The following is a 16,238-nucleotide window of genomic DNA, read 5'->3' as shown; positions in this document are numbered from 1 at the left end:
AACTCTGTTTTATGGTAGTTCAAGATTTTGCATCTGATTTTCTGAACCAACCTATATTTTTATGGCATTTTTCAGACAGACACACTAATGATACAACTCAGAATCATCTGTTAGCATATGCATCCTAAGAGTAAAGAGCACATCAATAAAGCACAATGAATTTCAAGAGCGAGAACTATGGTAATTTATCCTTGAAAACAAACCAAGTATAGAATCTTAGAAAAAAGTAGGGTGGGTAGGGACCTCAGGAAGTCATCTAGCGCAATCCCTGCTCGAGGCAGCAGCATCTGTAGGACAGGAATGGGAAAAAATACAGCCCACAGTCAGAATCTGGCCCACTAAGAGATTATATCTGGCCTGCAAGAGGGTAGCCTGGGCCATGCCACATATGGACAGTCCTGCTACCCCAGGGCAGGCAGTGGGGTGAGGGTGGCCCAGTGACTGGACATGGCTTCCTGGCTTCCCACAGCAGCAGTCCACTCTGCCCAGTTGCCACTCCCACTCTTCCCCACACCCACCACTGGAAGGTACCAGATGAAGTTGGAAGGTAAGGTCTCCAGGGAGACTGGCCCAGGACCCCTGCAGGCAAGGTGTGCTTGACTGGGCAGATAGGATGGGGACACATGTCCAAGAGCAGGATGGACAGGCAGGAGCCAGGGCCAAGGCCGGGGCTAAGATCACCGTGACAGCACAGAGCTAGAGGCCAAAGGCCAAGGCAGAGATGTGATCTGCTTCCTGCACATCCCTGCACATAGAACCAGCATCTGCCACAAGTGTGTGCAGGGAGTAAATCGTGGCTTTGCCCATGGCCCAACCATCACTGACCCATGATCCTGGCCCTGCCCACTCATCCATTTCCCAGATGCTGCTCCCCACCCACCTATGGTTCTATATCATTCACCCAGTCAAATGTACCCTGCCTGTGGGGATCTCAGGCCAGTCTCCATGGAGATCCTGCCTGCCTGCCCCCTCTGTCTAGCACTGACAGCAGTGGGTGCAGGGTAGATGGGTCTCGGGTGGTATAGGATCAATTCTCCACCCCTCCCCCTGCCACACCAGGCCAGGTCAGCACACCCGCCCCACCCACCCCCCACCATCAACTGCTCACCCAAATTCCTTACGTGACCCTCCAAATAATTGCCCACCCCTGGTCTAAACCTAAATAATTGTTTATCTAACCTGCTCTTAAAAACTTCCAAGGATGGAGATTCCATAACCTACCTATGCTTTGCCACCCTCATCGTGGAAAAGTTCTTCCTAATATCCAGTTTTAATTTCCCTTGCTGAATTTAAGACCATTGCTACAAATGTGTGTGTTGTAGGCAGTCAAAATTATTTCAGTTTATTTAGATATTTCTAAGAAACCCCATTGCCTAATCCAGCTTTTCTACCTATAAATAGAAACTTCAAGTAGCAGATATAGCATATAAACCAACACCATGGATTTTACTGTAAAACTGAAGATGGAGAGGAAGGAGAATGGAAAGCCATAAACTGGTCATTCTATTCCTCAAGCTGATAGGCTGGTCCAATAGCCCATTCCTCTTTCATGCAGATTGCACTTGGTTCAGAAGCAAAAAAGGGGATACAACAAAGTTTTATCTGTGAGTGAAAGTGCAAAGAATGTTAAAATCACAAGGAAAAAAGACTTGACCTATAATTTTACATTAGCATCTTGCTTGCTGGTTAATTGCAAAGAAGATCTCAATGGGATGTTAATAAAATGCTTCAGAGCCAAAATTCCAAACCGCCAAAAGGAAACTAAAACACACAGACAGCCTTGAAATCTGCCCTGACCACGTACTGTGTTCCCTATCATTAAATGAAATAAATAAAGGAAGTGTTTTAATGATATGATTCAAAATATTACTATGTGATCCAACTGTATCAATGACACATCGTGGAGCATGCTCAAGACTTTCCAAAGCAATTAAAATTATCTGCTTCTAATTTTACTTATTTTCTCAGTGCAAGTTTCTGACCAATAGGAAAGTTTCAATAAGGCAAAAAGAACAAAGTTTAGCCCAAATAGATTAAAAATGAGTACAGCTTTTTCTCTTGCAACAACATTTACTCCATGCAAGATGGAAAACATTCTCAACAGGGTGCAGATTGCAGCTACCTCATTTGAAAACCACTCTGATGTCAGAGTAGCCTGAAGACTACCCTACCTTGTGAAAGCTGACTCGGGTTTCCAAGGAACTGTTTGAAGTTGTGGATTGCCATCCCACACGTATTCTACCTTACCAAATGAATTCACTGGAACAGATGAGAGTTGGCCTCCCAAATGTTACAAGAAACCAGAAGTCTGAGTTAGTGCCTCATAGGAAAAGTATTCTATGCTATCAGGCAGTCACCATTTACCAAAAGATTGTCAGTCAGGACCTGATTCAGTAAGGCATCAGAGTGCTTATTGCTCCCTGTTGCACCTCGTAACCGGTGTACCCTTGACCTGCGAGCCTGGGTCGGCATGACTGGCTTAGCGCAGAAGGGATAGATGACCAGACAGGTGGGGAGTAGCGGCAAGTAGGAGTCAGGCGGCTTGAAGCGTATTGGTTGTATGAAAGGTTTATTGTACTTACGCTACCGATGGTCGCAGCATAGGCAGGATAGCCGACTTGTTCAGTTACAGTGCATAAAATAGAACGGTCTAAAGAGGTCTGATGGTTCACGGGGTTCCTGAGCCGAACCCTTGCTTTCTAACCCGGAGGCTAGGTGCGGCTGCCCGACTCAATAGTCCCAGATACGGTCAACAGCTCACGCACACGGAAAAACTATAATGAACTTTCGATCAGTAAACTTCCGAGAGCTCTTTCACGAGAAGAAAAGATGAACCGGTGAGAAACGAATATGCCAAAATGAAGGTCGGTGGCGGGGAGATGTCTGCAGGTGGCCAATCTGCTGACTGTGCTTCCTTGGTGTGCTCGGAGTTCTCTGCTTAATGGCGGGAATCTGCTCTTAGTTATAGTTAGCAGTGACCAATCACTTCATGCCAACTGTGAATATTTACTGACCGCCAATTACGTTCTTACACAGTGACCTAGATACCTATTCATTTGACCTAGATACATTATTCATCTGGCTGCCCTCAGCAGGTTCAAAAGGTCAACCTTGTGATTGGCACCTGCAATATTTATCACTGCAGACAACAAGCTCCTTAAGTGTGGAGAACAAACTTTTAACAAACTCTAATTGTAATGCTGCCTTCAGCAAAGAAATAAAGCTACTAGTGCTGAGGGGTCTTTATGGCCTGCATCCTTACTAAGTTATTATGGTCTTTTGCTTTGCAGGCATCAGCACTCTAACCAACAGGTAAAACTCAGACATGACACTACCCTTTCAAGTAATTCCCTGTCTCCTATAACACTGAGTTTTTACTTCCTGGAGGATTTTATTTAGAAGAAATTACTGCCATTATGAAGATTAAAGTTTATTGTTTTGTTTGGGGGGGCGGTAAGGAAAAGATGTTTTTTGACATCTTTTATTGAACCAACTGTACAGTTGAGAGAGTTTCTGGACAAGATTTCAGGCATTAAGTGTCCTTCCTCAGGCCAAATATTTAATATCACCAATCTCAGGTGTTCAGAAGTCATTGCAGTCCTACCCTGCTCCTCCCCTTCCTGCCCAAACCTTGAGAGTCATTTAATAAACATGAGATTTCTAAAAATATAAAACATTGGTTTCTGGTTTTTTAGCCTGCAGGCTAAAATGGTATTTCTTTGAATGAAAGCTGAGAGTCTCAAGTAATCAACTGATTCCAGGATTGAGGCTTTATGGGGGGAAAAGAACAAACAAAAAAACAACACAAAGGTATTTAAGCATCTAACTTCTATGGAAATTCATGGCAGTTTGTGCATAAATCCTTTCTGATCCTGGCCCCAAAAGCTGCAGGACCAACAGTAACATTTCAAGGGTTGGTAATACTGAACATTTTAAGTATTTTTCTTTTTCGTTTTGGAGTCTCAGCACAATACACTGAGATGCTGGCAGAACTCTCCATTGTATGAAGTTTTTCAGAGCATGAGGAGCAAACATCTTTTCAGAATGGTTTAGGCATAGTTCTTATGGTGCATGAGAATGGACAAGATGGTCTCTTTAGGTCCCTTCCAGCCACACATTTATATGATTCTACAGCTAGGAAGCTTCTAACTCGTTTTCCTAAATCCTCCCTGAAACACGCCTATACTACAATAAAACACAACTATACACACATGTATAGCACGTGTGCTTGTGGCATCCAGTTCCCAGTAATAGACTTTATCTGCCTTTACTTTCTTTCTGCATTCCTTATTTAGTCAATTACGGTTGAATTAATTAATAGTCAATTGGTTGTGGCCTCCTGCTTATAAATAATTCATACTGTTCCAATGCTGTTATTCACAGAATGAGTGCTCATATTTATTTCTAAAAATCCAGGACATAGGCACAATCCTATGCTCAATGAAATTAGCATAGGTTTTGATATTAACTCCAACAGAAGTGGGATTAGGTCCTTGTCTCTTTTATGCTAGAAGTATTGTCAGTACAGATCTGTGACTGAGTTAAAAGGTAATGAGCTCCATTTCTCCATGAAAGGTGCGAGTGATTTCATGATGTAATTCAAAATGAAAGCCCAAGAGTAGGCATTATGTAAGAAAATTCTTAAAATTAAGAAAGAAAGAAAAATGTTTTCCAATCAGCTGAAACAGCCTGTTAGTAGCAGAGTGACATGAAGAGAAAAGTTTGTTTGGGATTTAGCAAAATTTATTTTTTATTTCAATTCTCAGGGACCTGCGGCAAATAAACTTCCCTTTGAGTTTCAAATTCACATTAAACCAAAGATGTCAAGTAAAACCCAAAAAAGACAACTTCCCTCTGATTTTGGTAGGTCCAATCAAGAAGCTGCTAAATTTTACATGGACCAGCATCACTTTCTTGACGTTATTGAGGACAGCAAGAATTTCCCAAACACACCTGATCCCCAAGAAAGTCCATATGGGGAAGATGACTCATGCTGAATTACGTTTTTCCTTCAAGCCACAAACACTAGTTTCTCGGTTCTACTTTGCTGCTTCTTGAGACAGAGGGCCTTCTATACTATCCTCGCCAGAGTTATTTTACCCCCTCCTCTTTCTCAGATAAGACTGGTCAAGTCAGGTCCACTCTCCAGAACCAAGTCCCTGAGAAGTACTTAGCAAGTGGGCATAACTTCTTAGCTCCCCTGTTCAATAAGGCAATAGAGCAGAGGAAAATATATCACTACCCATTTAAAATGCCTAGAAAGAAAAGCTGCCCCTCCCCTTTTCCCCCTATCCCCACCATCTCCTCCCTCTGAAGCTACAAATTAAGGTGACTGCAGAATACATTCCATAGCCACTTCAGAGCACATTGGGTGATTGACAGTGAGAACTGGTTTCCACACACATAGTAGAAATACCATAGTAACCAAACTATAAAAGAGAAAAATGAAATGTTTTCCAACTGCCAAGTTTCTAAAAGAACCCATCAGGATCTGAATTTTAAGGGTGCCTCTACACAAGCAGGAGGCTGCTCCAACATGGTGCAATTCCAGCTGGCACATGGCAATTAGTATGCTCCAGCAGCCTGCCTCATCTCACATATCAGCTCCAAAATGGCAGTGGGGGCACATTATGTAAAGCTCATTTGACGAGCTTTAGATAAAGCACCCCGATGCCATTTTGAAGCATGGGGACACTGATACACAAGGCGCTCCTGGAGCTTTAATTAAAGTGGCTCTCAGAGTCAATCTAATTAAAGTACCCCTCCCCACCACACACACTCCCAGAGCATGTGTATAAATGCCCTAATTGCCTAACAGTCAAGACACACCACACCTGGGGATTTTAGGACCCATTAAAAGGCTGTGTTTTCATACACTTTCCCTTGAACCTCCGGTACCAGAATTTCTCACAGTTCATCATTTAAGATTCCAAATTGCTTAAATTTAACTGGAGCATTGTGTTTATGACCATACTAGCCAATACTAAACAAAAGCAAAGTCACTTAAAAGCTTCTTGAATGAGAAAAGAAAGACAACAGATCCTTGATTTAACTTTGCTGCATCACCGAGAGAATATTAAACATAAACAGCACTGTGACTTCAAAACTGACCAAATTATTACTTTCTATCACAGAACTTAAAAGCAGATCACAAACAGTAGAGATTTACTCTTTTCATGGGGTATTTATGGTCTGTATTGTACATGATGATTATTGCTAACCACTAATCTAATATCCTTACCAACCTGAGCTCTTACATATACACCATAAGAGTGCCTATACACATTTGAATTTAAAATATTTACTTTTTCTCCATGTCAGTGTTCACTGTTTTATCAATTACTTCCCCTGTAAATTGAAAATTCTTTTTGAAATAATAGTGTTATTGACTAAAAATTAAATGGCAAAATTCTGGATTATACCATCAAGGCATGTATGTCAAAGCACCTAAAGGAAAATGAGGTATCAGGAACAGCCAACACACCCAGCACAATAGGCAGCCACCTGCAGGTGGCCAACTGGGCGAAGAAAGTGCATAGCCCCTGCTCCCAGCACTGCTGTGCCTGCATCTCCCCCCTCCCTTCCCAAGTCCTGTGCCCTCCTACCCTGACTAGGCAGCTTGTCCCAGCCCCAATCCTTCCCAGGCTGTGGGGGCATTGATCTACCCCACACACACACCCCTTCCCTCCCCCCTCTGCCCACCACAACAGACTTAACAGCTGGAGGCAGCTCTGTCCAGCATGGTGAGGACTGCTGCCTGTTTAGTCTATGGCTAAATCTCTGGATCCGATTCAGCTAAATTGAATCAGGACAGTGATTTGAATCTCTAAATCAAATCACTGTCCCTCTAAATTGGCCAAATCTGAATCCAAAGTGAATACCTGCCACATCGCACAAGCCTACAATCTGATATGCGCTGCTTATGGCATGTCAAGTGCTGGATTTTTTATCTCTGTCTAAATCTCTAGCCTAAACAATTGCAATAATATATGTGTGTCAGCGGGTCCGCGAAGAGTACCCCCCACAATCCTGGGGATTCTCTCCTGCCATAACTTGGATCTTAATAGAAATAGGGAGGAAGGGAGTGTTAATCGAGGGAGTACCCACGGGAAGTACCACGGTGCATTGCATTTAATGCAGGTGCTTTTATTCAGCTTGTTTCTATTATTTACAGGTGTCACAGGAGCACTGAGGTGCTCTGTGCCTTAAGTAGAGGAAATAAGGAGAGCCGCCAATCAATGCGGCAGCTCAGGTACCGGTTGCCGTGGCAACCAGGCGGGTCATATGTGGCCAGAAGGGGGCAGGGCTAGGCCTTTATAAACAGCCCAGGCCAGAGCCTAGAGAGCAGTTCCCCTCTGGCAGCTGCAGCTCTGTGGGAGAGCTGAGCAGCAGAGTCAATGGTGGCGGTTTGACTGCCTGCAATGATGCGAGGGGAGAGAGAGAGCCCGGACAGACGTATGGGTGAGAGTCAGCATTGTGTGGGGTTTATATTATAAGCCTGGCACTTATGTTATGTTGTAGCTGGCTGGCTGACTCTCTGGTTTACTTATGGTTACACTGGAGGACTGGGTGAGGCTGTAGGGGTGAGAGGAGGCCTCATGGGGACTCCCCAGTAGCTTGGGGGTTCCCGGTGCCCAGTGGGGGGCACAGCGAGCAGTGCCACAGGGGCACAGTGTGCCGAGTGCCACAGAGGTGCTCGGCGTGGCTGCAAAAGGGCACTTAGACCCTACAGAGGGCGAGGAAGCGCGGGAAGTGCAGCACAGACCCCAGAGGTGGCGAGGAAGCATGGGGAGCGCAGTCCAGGCCACAGAGGGGGTGAGGACGCGCAGGAGGTGCGGCACGAGTGAGGGAAGTGTGGCTTAGACCCCAGAGGTGGCGAGGAAGCGTGGGGAGCACAGTGCAGGCCACAGAGGGGGTGAGGACATGCAGGAGGTGCGGCACGAGCACGGGGAAGCGTGACTTAGACCCCAGAGAGGGGGCAACAGGCCCTAGGTGGGCCACATACTATATCAAGCCACCCCGAGGTGGGCAGCATGTATCATTGACAGGCATCCAAGATGGGTGCGGGCCAAGGAGTGTTCCAGAGGGCTTCCACAGCAACAGGGGAGCCCAAGAAACCTGAGGGGCCAGGTAAGGCTCCGGCCGCCTGAGCCTACTGTGACACACATAATTGGACGATCATCATTGGCAGGATCCAGCAGGTGCCAGGTAAGACTTAGGCCACCTGAGCCTAATCGGACAATCACTATTGACAGGACTCAGCAGGGGCCAGGTAGGGCTCAGGCCGCCTGAGCCCAGTTGATGTAAAGAGCTAATCCAGGTAGGGGGGCCAAGCCTGGAGGGGCACCAGAGAAGGGGCACTGGTTGCAGGTTAAGCCTAGGGGCGCCAGAGAAGGGGCATTGGGGCGGGCCAGCCCAGGGGGTGCTGGGTAGGGTGCAGAAGGTTAAGGACCAGACAACGTCCAGGAAGAGCTGCAAGGCTTGGGACGTGCTACAGGGGAGGTAGGAGGCACGCACTGCCCATAAGGCTGGGGTGAGGGCACCCCATTTGGAACAGAGGTAATACCAGTGCGGTGTCATAGGTGCAAGTAGGCAGCCTCCCATTGTTTCATAGTTTCGAGGGTCAGAAGGGACCTGAGAAGATCATCTAGTCTGACCCCTTGCCATGGCAGGAAAGAATACTGGGGTCAAATGACCCCAGCAAGATGTTCATCTAACCTCCTCTTAAACACCCCCAGGGTAGGGGCCAGCACCACTTCTCTTGGAAGCTGGTTCCAGACCCTAGCCGCCCTGACTGTGAAGTAGAGCCTCCTGATATCTAACCTAAACCTACCCTCTGCCAGCTTGTGACCGTTATTCCTGGTCACTCCTGGCGGTGCTCGGGGAAACAGTGACTTCCCCAATGCCTGCTTCCCCCCCTGACTAGTTTATAACAGGCCACAAGATCCCCCCTGAGCCTTCTCTTTTGGAGGCTGAACAGGTTCAGGTCCCGCAGCCTCTCCTCATAGGGCCTGCCCTGTTGTCCCCTGATCATACGAGCGGCCCTCCTCTGGACCCTCTCCATGCTGTCGACATCCCCCTTGAAGTGTGGCGCCCAGAACTGGACGCAATACTCCAGCTGCAGCCTGACCAGTGCCGCATAGAGCGGGAGGATCACCTCCTTGGACCTGCTCGAGATGCTCCATACTGAACCTAAGATCAAAGACATGGTGGGCGAGTCGAGGGTGCTGGATTGCCTAATTGACACAGCAGGGGGCGCTAGCGAGTACACAGCCGCTCGTAGGTTCCTGCTCCGTGACAACAGGAAACCCCCTTTTCAGGAGGTAGCAGTCTAACGGACCGATCTTGGGGATCCCCCAGGCCTCCTGGCTGGTCCCCATCCACTAATACAATAGATAAGTGCCATCTCATCAGCAGCTAATTATTCCAATCAGTGGCTTGTTAGCGAGCCTTTAATGTTCGCCTGCCGCGTCTTTCGCCGGAGTGGGACTCGCCGCGTGCTAGGGGTCTCTCGTCCCAACCCCCTTCTCTTCAGGTGAGGGGTGCCAGGTCCCTGTCTCCTCAGAGCTGGGTTGGGCGTTCCCCGCTCCCCTTTTCTCCCAAGTACCTTCACAACGTCCCAGCCTGGAGCCGCAGCTCCTCCTGTGGTGCACCTCCGCTTCTCTCCGACTCACTTTCACCTGCGTGGACTCCAGGTATGTGGCAAAGGGGTAGTTAGTCCTGAGACTCCATTGTCCTCGTAGGGACTCTCGTGTTTAGGATCCACCCCCGGGATCCTTTGTAGCCATGTCCTCCACGGCATCTCTGTAGGTTGCAGTGCCCGAAGGCGATTTCCCCTTCACCTTCTCTCTCTCTTATCTTTCGAGTCCAGGCCTCATCGGTTCTCTGTGGGCGGGGCCCACCCCCACGTTATAATTGTCTGCATCTGTTCCTTTAGTAACAGGGTCTCAGTCAGGGCCCTGTTACAATGTGCATGGAGTTTTTGCCAAAAAAAGTTTAAGTAATTTTTCCACTTAAAAATCTCTCTATTGTTTGTTGAAAAATTGTGGCCCAATGTATGTGGATAATATCAATGCATAAATTGACAACATAACCATGGGAGAGGGGAGGTGTATGAGAAATCAAAGAGCTACCTTTTCTTTCCCATTTCAACTCTTCTTCTTTAAGAGTAGCCGTTCCCATAATGGGGTTTGTAAGCTACCAATGATGCACAACACATTTGCAACTGATCCACAAAGCTGGGTGGTCACACACTTCACGTCTATCTCCTAAATTGCATTAAAGGCAGCTAAAAATCCCTAAGCCTTAAGTTAGGCAGGAATTTTGTCACTCAAAAAAAACCCCTCCATGATCCCCAAGAAAAAAATAAATTTCTGCCAGTTTTGAGGAATCATAGCCATATTATTACTGTTTTTAAAATGGTAATTGCTGTATTTGCTACTGGAATTCTATCAATCCACACCCATCCCCTTACACAGTTACTACTGGACAGCATTCAAGTTATCTATCCCATCTACTATGTTACTTAACCAACTTGCTAATAACTCCAGGGGTGGGTCCAAACAAGCATGCATGTGCAGTATGTAGCAATGAAAGCCACATGCACCCTACATGCAGGTGTTCACCGTGCTGCTAATTTGCAGTGAGATCCCAGTGTTGAAAAAACCTGCACCTGAATCAAAGCAGGGCAGTGCACATGGCAGCATTGTGCGTCATGCAAAACTGGAGCCTGGCTAGCCAGAGCCATGCTTCAGCTGCTAGCCAGGCTCCACATGCCAGATCACCACCTCTGGAGCCCTGGGAGGTCCCCAGGACCCCAGGTAACGTTGCTGGGACCAGCCCAGGTGCTGGCCGCAGCCTCCCCTACCCCACCCAGGGCAACTTGCTGCACACCAAAGCACGTGTGTGAGTGCATTCCCTGGGGACTAGTAGTAGCAGTAGAACTATGTGCCACTGCTATTTGTCTCCAGGGAAATGCACATGCATGCTCATCTGGATGTACCCCAGCTGATCATTTAATACAAGGTTTTCATTATAAAATACCTATTAATACCATTATGTGTATACATATATTTAACCCACTTTGTTGTGGAAACAAGACTCTTGTAAGCTTTACAAAATGTTTGGGGGGATTTTCCCCATATCTGGTGCAGTAATGTGTATTGTTGTGTATCTGGTCAGAATTTCTCTCTCCTTTTGAGCCTGAAAGAACTTTGTAAACTTATTGTGCACACTCAATCGATGCTGTTGATCACTGTTACACTCTGCTAATTATATTAGAAGTTCAGGAAGTTTGGATGCATCTTAATGGAAGAAAAAAATTAAACATTAAATAACAGATATATTTGCAAGGTGCATGTATGTATATTGTATATAAGAGCATATTATCCTTTTTAACTATAAGGAGCATGACATTTGGAGAGGAAATATTTCCTTTTTAATAGTGTGCATCATTTGAAAGGAATATAGTAAAAAAAATTACAACAGTGAAGGTCCTTCCTATGGGAGGTGGAGAAAGTACAGGAGAATAGTATTGGTGCCAAAATTAGCTTGAGTTGTTTGACTAGAAAGGTTTTAAAACCAGTGTACTATACAGTAAGACCAGTGTGGCTGCTTGTTCAGCATAAGAGATGATAGACTCAGTCAGGTATCCATTATGACAAATAAGAAGGTAGTAAATCAGATTTAATGCAAACAGCCAGCTCAGCTCTTCTGAATTACTCCAATGCAGAATAAAAGTTTGACCGTTTTTATTAAATCTGTTTAAAATAACCATTCAAGGATTATTAAGGCAGCTATTGAATGTTCAATGAAAAGCAACTGATTTTGAAAAAAAGACAATTTGTTGCAAGAGAATAAACCTGTAGACCTTTACACAATGTAGATAATAGCCAAGCCGTAAGGAATGATAAGTCTCACAATTCAGCCCCTGCTTTTTATTTTCAAAGCATTGAACTGAGTGTTAGCTACCTGTTGCCACAGAAGTCCATGGAATCCACAGGTCTAAAACCCCATGGGTCTCCTAAAATATGCTCCTGCATACCTAAACTTGCCTCAAAACTTAATGAGCACCTACAGAATACAGGAAAAATTGCATGGTAATGATGGCATTTCTGCACAATACATAGGGTTGCTCCTATTACTGACATTAAGAATTGTGCACATGTGACAGCAGTTACTGTATATCAAACTACAATTTATACTGGAAAGAGGAAAATAAACAGATTATAGAGAAGCTAGGATATACTACGGGAATTCTGACAAAATGAAGTCCAGAGCCAAATTCTATTGTCCAATTGAACTGCTTTCAGCACAACAACACAAGGAAAAAGCCAGAGGTGACTGTGAGCCTCCAATTTCTGCTGCTACAGGGCCTCTAAGCATATGTTTCCTCATTCCCGAAGAATCCTTTCCTCATCATGCTTATTATGCTATGCAGGTGGAGAAGGAGATGGTAGAGGGTTGGCTGTTGTTTCTTCTCTGGGCCTGGAGCTGAGAAAAAGTCCTGCCCACTCACTCCTGCTGGAGTGTTCCAGAGACCAAGTTAGGCAGAATAGATGACTTGGAAGTGGCTTCAAGTCGCTCAGAGCTTGCCTAAGCATCCCATTACAGGGCACCACTGGCAGGTGACTCTACCCACCACTTGCCCTGAACTCCCCCTCTTTTACTAGTCTGCCACGCTTTGTTGTTAAGTGACTTAGAGATGTTGCCTCATCCCATGGAGGTGGCTGTGGAGTTCAGGCCAGCTGTTACTATCTCTGCCCACCTTTTTCTTATTTAAGTCTTTGTTATCAAATGGTTAAATCCAGGCCCCACTTCCAGGGCCTCAGCCCCATAGACCACAAGGTCTCTCCTTGCCCCTGGCCAGCTGTTTCAGTGCTGTTAGGGTAGTTTGTCATATTTTATACTTTAAAGTTGCACCTGTTTATAGAGTGGTGAATTATAGTATTGTTTAAAGTTTTATTTACATTCAGCCTAAAGTTCTGTATAGTCTCATTGTTATCTGAACTTTTCATGTTGCTGGTGTTTGCAATATCAGCTGGCCTTGTTTCTTATAAGCAGCTTATGGCCTTGCGTTTGCTCTCACGATGTTTCTTTCCTTTTTCTATCACTGTGAGAAGTTTTTTTTAACACAACATATTAGTTTTGTTACTAGCTCAAATTAACTGAACTTGGCACTAACCAGCTGAATCAGAGGGGTGAAATGATGGATACATTAATGAAAGGTGATAAAGGAAACCAACAGACAATGCTCAAAGTAAGACACTGGAAAAAGGCCGAATTAAGAGGCGTGCTCATAATGGGGATGTTGAACAAAGGAATATGTTGACAAGATAAAATATGAAAATATGCTTACTGCAGAAAAACCAATCCAAAAGCAAGGAGTCATCAGGAGTCAAGTTAAAGAAAAGCATAAAAGGGGAAAGCAAGGAAGTTAAGTGTTGTTGTTGTCATCATTGTCATTTACATCATGAATCCAGCTTTCAACACCTATCTGGATCATCCCAGCCAACAACTGAGTGGCCATCTTTTCTGTAAGGCAAAGTAACATCCGGGATTGGGTGAGATCATTGTACCAAGTGTTTTTTCTCTCTGTGAATACAGAAACTGCTGAGATAATACTTGTTGTATTAATAAAGTTAATTTGATTTTAGGACACTGAGTTGTCAGTGTTTGTATTTCACATTCCATTTAAGGGTTAATTGTGCTTTAAGGATCCCTCAGCACTATCTGCTGATCAGTGGTGTGAACAGTTGGTGGAGAACATGGCAAAAACCAGGATTAACACTTTCATGAATGTAGAGCTGTTGGAAATACGAATGGTATTCAGTCTCATGAGGAGACAGGTTTCTTAATATTTTCTGTTGAAAGGGTTGCAACCTTTACAGATTAAGGCACTGAGAAACTAGAAACTATTGTTGTTGTTTGTCCTGTGCATAGTGAAAGCACAGGAGCATGTTTCTGAAAAAGAAAGAGAAAGTTTCACTGGGAAATGAAAAAGGACAATTTACCTTTTGTACAATGACAACACCAAATATATGGCTGGATGAGGAGGAGCAGGAGAGTTTGTTGTTTCAGTGGGTGAAAAGGAAGGGTTCGGTCCATGGAAGCCTAGGGCTTTTCATGGAGTAGATGGACTGCCTTGCATACATCTTGTATGTTACTAATGGTAAGCACCAACCAAAAAAACATAAAAGAAAAGCAGACACTAGGCGGGCTCTCCAGATGGCTGCACAGGGAGGCCCAGAAATGGTTATTCAGCCCTAAGAGGAGGTACAGGCATTGAGAGACCAGGTTAGAGTTCTGAAGAACAAGTTAAGCAGCTGAAAATTCATCACTGTCAAATGACTGCAGAAGCTTTACAGGCAGCTGTTGTACAGAAGGCAATAGCAGAGGAGAAAGATGCATTAAAAAGTGAATGTAAGAAATCGGAAAGTGAACTTCAGCAGTGTAAAGAAAATCTTGCTGAAGCACAGGCAGGAATGTGAGCAGTTATAAGGGATGCTAAAGAGCAGAATGGGTCAGAGGTAGACCACCAGCATTGTCAAGAGGTGATTTATAGCCTTCAGGCTCAGTTTCAGGAGAAGCAAGGAGTTGTGGCAGCTGTCACAGGTGGTTACGGCAGCCTTGTAACTAGGATGAAAACATTTGGTTGGATCCATACTCCCTGGACCCAAGTGGAGGTAGGGATCTACCTGAAGATGCAAAAGTTTTGAGTCCTTGTGTTCCTTTGAGGCAGGAGTTGCATGATATCAAGTAAAAGGTGGAATAGTGTCCTATGGCTCCAGTAGTGATACAGCAGATGATAAAATGGAACAAGATCCAGCTACAAGGGGAGTAGGGGATCGTAATGTACCGAATCAGCAGCAGCGCAGGGTAGAACAGACTGTCATTGTTACTGCTCCATTAGCATCAGAACAGGTGAGAGCAGCAGCTATGAATTTAGGTCCATTGAACAAGGATACAGCAATTCAGTGGGATGCAGAGTGTTTGGATCAAACAGGATGGACTGCTTCCAATTGTCAAGCTGTAGCTACAGCTAGTTGTAATTCAGAGGACCAGTCAGTGATTAAGGCATCCTTGCATGTTGGACAGCCAGTTGAAGCTAACTTATACAGATGGACTAGAATAATTCTGACTGCATTTTTAGCTGCTCAGATAGTGTCCCAGTTGTACTTTATAGAAGTGCAGAAACCTGGAGAAAGCCTTGAAACTTATATCCGGAGGAAGCAGTTCTTAGAGTGCGCATCAGGTTGAAATCCTCATCGGGGAAATGAAGGTTATAACTTTGATTTGGGATTTAAGACCACCCTAATAGAGAGGTTGGATGCACTGGTGAAAGTTATATTAGAACCTGTTGATGATGCTATACAGCAGCCTGAGCTGAGGACTTGAATTCAAAAGGCAGGATTAATATACAGAGAGAGCAGTCCTAAAAAGGAGGTACAGAATAAGGGTGATAAAGGAGAACCAATACAGGCTGTTACATTTCGTAACAACCTTTTTTGGAAGTTTGGCACTCCTCAGCACAAAATGGGATTCAGGGAAAGAAGTGCAAGTAGGGGTTGAGGACCCAGAGGTAGGATGGAATATGGAATCTGCAGAGAGGGTCAGAATGAGGAAGGTTGTGATTCCTTCTGGGTAGAGGTCTGGAAGAAACTGATGTATAAGGGGGAAGACAGAAACAAGTGGAACGAGGCTCCCACTAATGCACTGATGAAGAGATTGGTAGCACTCATTCAGACAGAAGAGCTAGTGGAAGAAGCAGAGCCAGATCCACATTGGTTGGTTCAGCCTTCAGCACCTCCTGACCCACAATAGAGATGCCCCACTCCCAAGGCACCCAGGGGACTAGTAGGATGAATCTGCTTTGACTACTGGAGGCACCCAACCATTAAAGTTTTAGTGGGAGACAAGGGGAATGTGAAAAACCCCCAAATGGTGATTGATAGTGGAGCCTGAATCAGTATATTGCAACAGAGATGGGTTCCAGATGGGGTTTTAATGGACCCCAATCATAGAATTATAATCATAGAATCATAGAAGTAGGGTCAGAAGGGACCTTGTAGATCTTCAAGTCCAACCCCCCACCTGGGCGGGAGAAAAAAAAACTGGACTCAAATGAGTCCAGCCAGGTAGGCATCAAGCCTCTTCTTAAAGATCCCCAGGGTAGGAGCCAGCACCACTTCCCTTGGAAGTTGGTTCCAGCTCCTAGCCGCCCTAACTGTGAAGTAGTT

Source organism: Crocodylus porosus, unplaced genomic scaffold (genome assembly GCF_001723895.1).
Source record: "Crocodylus porosus isolate Cpor-Errol unplaced genomic scaffold, CroPor_comp1, whole genome shotgun sequence".
Taxonomy (NCBI): Eukaryota; Metazoa; Chordata; order Crocodylia; family Crocodylidae; genus Crocodylus; species Crocodylus porosus.
This window is presented reverse-complemented; position numbering follows the sequence as displayed.